The sequence below is a fragment of the Nycticebus coucang genome, chromosome 1 (genome assembly GCF_027406575.1).
Source record: "Nycticebus coucang isolate mNycCou1 chromosome 1, mNycCou1.pri, whole genome shotgun sequence".
In the NCBI taxonomy this organism is placed as follows: domain Eukaryota; kingdom Metazoa; phylum Chordata; class Mammalia; order Primates; family Lorisidae; genus Nycticebus; species Nycticebus coucang.
This window is the reverse complement of record NC_069780.1, coordinates 92,302,521-92,312,594: the sequence shown is the minus strand read 5'-3', so window position 1 is coordinate 92,312,594 and position 10,074 is coordinate 92,302,521.

The window sequence follows — 10,074 nt, the reverse complement described above, 5'->3', positions numbered from 1 at the left end:
TTTTGTAGAGACAGAGTCTCACTGTACCGCCCTGGGGTAGAGTGCCGTGGCGTCACATGGCTCACAGCAACCTCTAACTCTTGGGCTTAGGCGATTCTCTTGCCTCAGCCTCCCGAGCAGCTGGGACTACAGGCGCCCGCCACAACGCCCAGCTAACAACCTAAGTATTTATCAACCCACGAATGGATCAGCAAACTGTGGTATATGTGTACCATGGAATATTACTCAGCCATTAAAAAAGATGGAGACTTTACATCTTTTACACTTACCTGGATGAAGTTGAAATACGTTCTTCTTAGAAAAGTATCATAAGAATGGAAGAATAAATATCCAGTGTACTCCATACTAATTTGAAATCAATATATAAACAATTACATGTTCATAAGAACAATAAAACACTATTATAGTTCAGTTTGGAGGTAGGGGGAGGCAGGAGGGGAGTGGGGAAGAAGGTTTGGCAGAAGGAAGGAGGGCATGAGGCAGGATCTCACCTATTGTGCACGTTGTGAGCATGTGTAACACATCCCCTGGGTGAGGGGCTCTTCTGCCAAATAAAGAGGGGAGGGAAAGAAGAAGCTGATGTGTCATAGGGCAAGGGATGTTCATATTGGGTAAAATAATACAAAAAATGTACAATGTTTGAAGAGGCAGCAATAGAGTATTATAAGAATTTGGAAGAGAGATTAAAAAGAGAGAAATGGTGCTTAGAAAAAGAGAAGGGATTTTAACCCTTTTTAATCTCCAGGCCAGGGAATTAGAATTTCTGCAGCCACACCCATTTATCTCACCATCTTAAATCAAACACAGTAGCAGCCTTATTCTTCAGGGCTTCTTACTATGACTTTCAGCACATCTCTGCTTTCAAGCTGTAGGACCCTTCCTTAAATGCCAGGACATTTAGACTCATCATTATCACATTTTAACAGAAGGGAAGGTCATTCCCAGGGAGTGATGTGGGTACAGGCTCCCTTACACCTGTCAAAGAAATCTTGATTAAAGAGAACAAAACCGGAGGCATGATTCTATCTGATTTTAAATTATACTTCAAAATTGAACTAATTAAAACAGCATTGCGGTGGCATAAAAATAGACATTTTAATGTAGATTAGAACAGAGAACCTTCAAATAAACCCACACATTTATGTTCTATTGATTTTTGATAATGGTGCTAAGAACACATGATGCAAAAAGGATATTGTTTTTAATAAAGAGTATTGAGAAAACTGGATATCCACATGCAGAAGAATGAATCTGGACTCACACTATATACAAAAAATCATCCCAAAATGGATGAAGGACTTGAATGGATGAAGACCTGAAAGTATTAGAAGAAGATATAGGGGGAAAACTATATGACATTGATCTCAGCAATTATTATCTGGGTTTGACCCCAAAATACCTCAAGCGACAAAACCAAAAATAGGCTCAGAGAATTACTTCAAACTTTGTGTAGCAAACGAAAGAGTTAGCAAAGTAAAATAAGCAATCTGTGGATTGGAGAAAATATTTGCAAGCCATATATCTGATAAGAGATTAATATCCAAAATATATGAGGAACTCAAAAAAATCAATAGAACAAACAGATAATCCAATTAAAAATGGGTAAAGGAGCTGAACAGACATTTCTCAAAAGAATACATACATTCGAGGGACTTTACCTAACAATTGCAATCAGTGTAACTGGCTTATTGTACCCTCAATGAATCCCCAACAATAAAAAAAAAAAAAAAAGAATACATACATTCTCCTGACTTAGTCCACAGGAAAAAAAAATATATACGAATAGAGAAGAGATATCTGAAAAATAGCCAACATCACGAAACATTAGAAAAATGCAAATTAAAACCATAATAAGACATTATTTCACACCTGTGAGAATGGCTATCATCAAAAGATGCAACATAACAAGTTTTGGTGACAATGTGGAGAAAAGAGAACACTGTATGCAGGTTTCTCAAGAAACTAGAAATAGAACAACCACATGATTTACCAATTCTGTCTCTGGGGATATATCCAAGGGACATGAAATCAGTATGTTAAAAAACATTTGCATTCTATATTATTGCACACAATAAAATACTATTCAATTTCCACAAAGAAGGAAAATATGTTATTTATGACAATGTGGGTTAACCTAATGTACATTAAGCTGGGCATAGAAAGACAAATAGGTGTATATCATGTTCTTACTTATAAGTGGAATCTAAAACACTCAAACTTATAGAATAAAGAATAGAATGCTGATTAATAGAGCCTGTGGTGGGGAGATTAGTGACCTGTTGGTTACAGGGTATAACAGGAGAAATAAATAATAAGTATTTGAAAAAAATTTTGGAATTTCTTTGAGGTAGCAGTTTTTCATAGTGGGAGAAGGTAGAATTTTGGTCTTGGAAAGCATTTTATGAACTCCATAGAGCGTCATTCCTCTTTGTTTCATCAAACACAGAGCAATCAATGGTCCTTCAGAAGGTTTGGGTTACCTTATGTAAAAGGCATGCATTTTTGTATAATTCCAGTAGAGCACAATTCCTCCTCTCTTTTCACTAGCTAGTTCTTCGGAATATTTTTATTTTCTGAAACTCTAGATCTTCTCCAATGAAATCCTAAAAAGTCTGAAAGACACATGCCCTTATCAACTAATTTGAAAGTAAACTGTCATTTTAAAAACTAAAACATAAAATAAAAATTTGCAGAAGACAATTCTTGGAAAGAAAAGTAAAGAAAAAAATAATTTTGAAATTTTGTGAATTTAGAAAGGGAAGGGGTGGTCAAAGATAAAAATTTGCTTAGGAAGCCAAATCCCTGTTATGGAAAATTTCTCAATGCCTCTGCCTAAGAGAGACTTTAAGTTTTAAGGTCAATTCAGAATTTAATTTCTCTTATTTTTAAATGCAAGGAAACAGAAGTAAACTTAATTCTGCTTCTACAGTAGAAGCATACTGAGAATTTATGATTCTGTAGCAAAATATTTAAAAAATTAAGTGTAAACATCTTGAGGCAGAAAGACATTGACAATAAAATTATGTACTAGGGAACAAGATCACATATCTATTCTTAAAATATCTTTTAAATATAAAGCTCTTGCAGTGCATAAATTGCTATTAAAACAGAACTCATACACATGACAGCCCTTAATCTGATTACTTATACTACTTCCAATCCTATAAGCTCCAGTGAAATAAAAATAAATTAGTTAATGTCCTTAGAAAACTTAGAAAAACGGGGCGGCACCTGTGGCTCAGTGAGTAGGGCGCCGGCCCCATATGCCGAGGGTGGCGGGTTCAAACCCAGCCCCGGCCAAACTGCAACAAAAAAATAGCCGGGCGTTGTGGCGGGCGCCTGTAGTCCCAGCTGCTCGGGAGGCTGAGGCAAGAGAATCGCAGAAGCCCAAGAGTTAGAGGTTGCTGTGAGCTGCGTGACGCCACGGCACTCTACCCGAGGGCGGTACAGTGAGACTCTGTCTCTACAAAAAAAAAAAAACACAAATAAAAAAACAAAAAAAAAATAAAAAAATAAAGAAAACTTAGAAAAACATGAACATGCATTCTTTTGGGTGCAGACAGAAATATAGGAATGCTATAGCATTGCTGAAATTCTAGCTATTCTTTTCTTGGCTTGACATATTTAGCTGCTATAATAATCTTGTTTTCTTTAGAATAGAATAATAAATACTTCCATGCATATAAGATGTTAAAGGAATTATATACACATGTGTATATGTTTGCTCAAGTTTCTGAAAAGTAAGAGGTTCCACTATACCTCTTTGCCCAAGAAGTCCCTGAATATCAGGTAGCATCAGCATCATCAGGCTGTGTGATGTGCTGTCCAGGGTGCTGAAACCAAGTCTACAGACCCAGTCCACAGCATAACCATGAATCTAGCTAAAGCACTTTCTTGATGAGTGCTTATGTGGTCACAGGAATCAAAACTGCTTATCCAAGCAAGAACTGTCAATTTCTTACAAATGACACTCAAATTGAAAATCTATTAGTCAGCCATGTCTAATGCCATGTTTCAACCTTATACGGACTTCAGAACTCATGAAAAGATAACTCACATTACTAAAGGTCATAATACACTAATCTATAAATTGGCATAATAGCTTATTAATTTCCACATAACAGGACTTAATGTATACCAAAAGGATAGTCTCATTTAAATGAGAAAATAGTAACAACTAGCATTTGTGCCAGATATTGTTCAGAGTGCTTCATATTAAGTGATGCAGTCATCAGAACAAACCCTATAAAATCAAATATCTTTCTTACACAGAAAGTGATGGAATTAGAGTTCAAACTCAGTCAAACTGGCTCTAGTAAATGTATTTTTAATTACTATGTACAATATAATGCCTCTACATGAAAACTTAAATTATATGTAGAGGCTAACATGTAAAGATAGAAAAAAAAATTATCGATATAATTTTATGCTAAATGGAAATTCATTATGATGACTTCTACAGCCCATTTTCATAGACTGGAAATACACCTGTCCTAAGAACTACTCAAGGCAGAAATATGGGGTAAGGTACTCTCTCATTCTCAATGTAATTGTCTTGTGTTCCTCTACAATAATCAATTAAATTTGCTATTTAGTTAATAAAAGCAGTATTGTATAGTGATTAGGCAGGATGGATGGGAAGTTAGACTAACTGGGTTCTCAATACCACCTGAGACATCAGGTGCATAACCTTTTAAACTTGCTTTCTTTTTTATTAACTTCAATTTTCTTATCTATAAAATGCCTACTGCACAAAGTTGTCATAAAGATTAAATGAGTTAATGCATGTAAAACACTCAGACAATGCCTGGCATTTCATAGACTTTAATAAGCCTCAGTTATCATTATTTCATATTTTCATCAATTAATTAGATTGCAATTAGTTTTTTTTTTTGATAAACTGTATTCCTGTTCACAAAACATTTTGTGGCCAAAAGATCTTTTAAAAATATTTTTTCTTATGCATTTATTTTATGGTTAAAATATAGACATTTGGCTGCTTTTCCATTTTCTACATATTTTCAAAATTTGATCTATACAATTGAATTAATTAGAAACAACATAAATTGCAAATGAAGACAGCCAGATAAACAGTGCTTTTTACTGTGAAGATGAGTTATAACATACAATATTGGCAACCAAAGTAAGTACTACCAGCAGTTGTATATATACCAAGTCCATTAAAGATACCGGAAGAATTGATGTTTCTTGGAGTATATGGTCAGCTCTTCATTTTTGGTAACTAAGACAATAAAGATACCAGAAAATGTGGAAAATTGTCTCAATTAGATGGTCAGATCACATACTATATAAATATCTAGTTAGTAGTGAATCAGGAATATAAACAAAAAGGGTATTTTTACTGTAGAAATGCTGAAATATAATAATCCCTAATAGATATTGCTTCATTTTAATATTAAGAGTAGTAGTGTTCCTTTATAAAGCATCGTCATTATTATTATTTTCTTTGTGTGTGGGGACTGTCAATATTTGATAATTTTTGATAATTTTTTTTAATCCAGAATAGAATCAAGGATCTCATATTGAGTTTCATAGTCATATCTCTTTACTTCCTTTAATCCATAATAGTTCTCCAGTCTTTTTTGTGATCTTTCATGACATGGGTTTTTTATTTTATTTTACTTCAGAATATTACATGGGTACAAATGTTTACATTACATGGATTGATTTCATACTGTTTGAGACAAAGTTATAAGTGTGCCCATCACCCAGACAGTGTACATTGTACCCGGTAAGTATTATTTCACTCTTCCTCTCCTCTCTCTCCTCCTTCCCCCATTTTTGTTGAGTTTTACTTCCTCTGTGCACATGAGTGCTTTTCAGTTGGTTCTAATTGAATGGTGAGTACATGTGGTATTTGTTTTTCCATTTATGTGATACTTCACTAGGGAGAATGGTTTCCAGTTTTGTCCAGATTGATACAAAAGGAATTAATTCATGTTTTTAATGGCTAAGTAGAACTCCATGGTGTACACATGTACTATGTTTTATTAATCTACTCATGAGTTGATGGACACTTGGGTTGATTCCACGCCTTCGTGATTGTGAATTGATAAATTATTCTATGTTTAATATTCAGACATCCTGTTAAGTTCTGGTAAAATAAAAGGAAAAACAAACAAAGATAATGCAAGATAATGTTTCCATCTTTAAAGGTCTCATATCCTAGTATGAGTGATAAAGCAAACACATCATGGTAGTATAGCATGGGAATAAAACTGTGGGGCATGAAAGGGACTTTTCAAGAGTGATTTTTTATCTTCTTGACTAGCATCTTATTAGAAAACATAGTTTAACTTTTAAGATGAAGGTTGGAAGGCCGGTCTAATTTTAAGTCTTAATTTTACACTATGATATATAAACTTGTACAAAACCCTTAAACTTCATCTCAGCAATGAATATTAATTGAGATAATACACATAAAGGACACAACTCACACTCCAACCTGTTGTTATTCAATATAATGTTTCTATTATAAAAGACGAGAAAGAACATGGCATGAAATGATTATTGAATGTAGGTAGGTACCTTTCAGAAGTTAAAGGGATTACCTACAGTGAAGATGCAAAGAGAATTTGGCACTTAAGTGAAATGTAAGTACATGTGGGTGAGCCATAGAATAGTAAACTGGAAAATTAGAGAGAGTCTAGATATTATGTTTTGAATATGAAGATTATTTCAATATCCACAATTGAAGATTTAATTTCCTCAGGAAACATGAAATGACACAGTATGAAGTCAGTCATGTTTTGAATGAGCAAGCATTTATTTAATCACAATACATAATTCTTAAAAAATGGTAGTATATGAACACATGAGACTTTTGATTCATGAAAAATGCTTTGGTGCATAAGCAACAAGTCTCTGGTTGGAAAGTATTGTCAATGATGATGAGGAACATTACAAATTTTGCTGAGGAGAATGGTATTTTTAGGTTTACATTTGAGAAAGGATACCATGTTCATGGTTGAAGAATGTTTTGCAAACTAGGTGTGGTGTGGTGGGGGGTAAGGTTGCAGGTGATTACAATCATTCCGTGTCTGAAAAGACAAGACACAATATGCTGGAATTTATGAAAAGACATTTTAGTAAAGAAAGTTTTTACTGAGATGTGGGCAGAATTAAAGTAACCAGCGGATTCAAACTATTAAAGAATGGGAAGTCATTATTATCTTTAAGCCTCACCAACCTTAGGGTCTGAAAGTCTGGCTGAGAGCTGGAATCTCAGGAGAAGATGTAATCATCAAGAAAACTAGCAACTTGAAGAACCACACAGAAGCAAGGAGGAAATGGGAGAAGTGTTAATCCTGTTCTCTGTCTTTCTGGTGTCTCCAAACTACACCCAACCAGAAGCCAAATGAAAACCCCACAGAGGACAGCCATCCTGGGCACTGAAAAACACAAAGAGTAATATAGAATAAATTTAGGGGGGTTAACAAAGAATAGCCAGTGTAAGATGAAAGAGTCTAAATGAGGACAATGGCAAAAGACCAGGAGAAGGGGGAAAACTGCAAGAGAGTTTTATGCTGTAGGAGTGGAAGGACTTGGTGACTACGTCGCCAATCACATACCTCTACTAATGATGAATTATGGGACTGAGAAACATGTAATTACAGAGTCACTGTAATGTTAGTCATGGTTTTACAAAACTTGTGACTAATTAATTAAAATAAAGGAATTAAGAAATAACAGTATGTGTATATATGAGATGTAATTGAGAGGAAAAGTCTTGCGGTGCTCTTTAGATTTTCTGTTTGAAAACTTAGATGAGTGGAGGAACCATTTATCAAGAAAAGGATTACAAGAATCTGGAAATAACTAAACATTGAAAATTTTTTTTCACAATTCATTTGGCAGCAAAAAAAGAGAATAGGGAGGAAGAGGAGTTAGAGTTAAGAAAATGAATTCAGTAAGTTGCATGAGATTCATTTTTCTTTGTTTCTTTTTTTTTTTTTTGAGACAAAGTCTCACTATGTCACCCTCATCAGAGTGCTGTGGCATCATAGCTCACAGCAACCTCAAACTCTTGGGCTTATGTGATTCTCTTGCCTCAGCCTCCCAAGTAGCTGGGACTATAGGCACCCACAACAATGCCTGGCTATTTTTTGGTTGTAGTTGTCATTGATGTTTGGCAGGCCTGGGCTGGATTCAAACCTGCCTGCTCCAGTGTATGTGGCTGGCACCCTAGCTGCTGAGCTACAGGTGTCAAGCCGATGAGGTTCATTTTTAATGGTCAAAATTAATATTTTATTATACTCTAGTTGGGTTAATCTGTTTCCCAGAAGCTTCAGAGTTAATACTGCTCCAAATTTTACTTACATATAACAACTTGTTTGGAGAAAGGGACATTATTAGGTTCACAATGGAACATTTCACAATTAGTCATCACTTACTGTGGGAAAAATATCTTTGCACTGAAAATCGCTCCCCACCTGGATAACAAAAACTATTGAGAAACTCCTGTGCCTAGACATAGGCTTCAGGGTCTCGGGTTCCCTATTGACAATTCTAGAGAGTTTGCTAATGTGACATCAGGAAACTAAACTATGAAATTATGAAATTCCTGTTTTGTCACACTTAGTAATGTATTAAATGTGGGATTTTGGTCAGTTCAAACAATGTTTTCTACTTCTTTTGTTTGACATTGTTTATTGACATCTGTTCTTAAAAGCACTGGCTTCTTTTTTATGTTATGAATTATTATTTAATCAATATTTTTATAGGCATTTTTTTCTGTATCTTTGTTATTATAGATGTCAAACAATTAAATCAACACACTGAAGGCTACAGGAGTTTTGTTTTGAGGCAGAGTTACATTTGGCACCTTCTGTAGAGTGCTATGGTGTCACAGCTCACAGCAACCTCAAACTCTTGGGCTCAAGTGATCCTCTTGCCCCAGCCTCCCAAGTAGCTGGGACTACAGATACTTGCCACAATGCCTGGCTACTTTTTAGAGATGGGGACTCACTTTTGCTCAGGCTGGTCTCAAACTCCTAAGCTCAGGCAATCCACCAGCCTTGGCCTCCCAGACTGCTAAGATTATGGGCATGAGCCACTGTGCCAGGCCTTTACAGGAATTTTTAAAGCTTTTGGCCTATGCTACTGGTGCTTTCTATTATAGAAATTTTGAACAAACATATGTTTATATTTATAATATGTAAAACACTTTCTTCACCTAAAGAAAAGATCACATTATAAATTCTTTACTTGACAATTGAAAAATTATATCTCCCATTTTTTAAATTTGAATTTTAATCTACAACTTTCACACATTTCTGCCACTGGTAGTTCTTTTTTGTGTGAATTCTTTATATCTCTTTTATCTTATCTACTTTTATTTATTTATATGAACTCCTTACATATTGAATATGCCAATTGTATTTGTCATACAAAATTTATTCACTTATTAAACTTTAAATTAATATATGGTATTTTAGTGTTCAGAATTTTTATGTTATTTAATTAAATTTATTATTTTTATTTGTGATTTCTTTCATTGTTTATAACATACATTTTGTTCTTACTGATAAATATGTATCCATTTGTTCTCAATTTAATTTTTAATTTGTGATTTTTTTTGTAATGTTTAACACAAATTGTACCAGACTTACTTTATCTTATAAACCAAATAAAGCAAATTATTTAACTTCTCTGAGTACCAGTTTTCTATTCTATAAAATATAAAATTGAAATACGAGTACCTATCTCGGGGGGTTTAGAGTGCTCACTGTTCTGAGCACTCTATGTGGATTAGAGTGCTCAGAACAGTGCCTGACACATAGCACATACTTGATAATGTTAATTATTGTTATTCACAACTTCTTGTCCATAATTCTCACATCTAGAAATCTCTAAACATTGAAAAATTTTTCACAATTCATTTGGCAGCAAACATGACCTGAAATGGCATGAGGCTTGTTTTATCACACTTGATGCTAACCTTCCTGTATTCCATTGCAGATATATTGTGTTTGTTTGTATGGTGCTGTCCCAGACACCAGTGGAGATATTATATACCAATGGTTCTCAACCCATGGGTTGCGACCCCTTTGG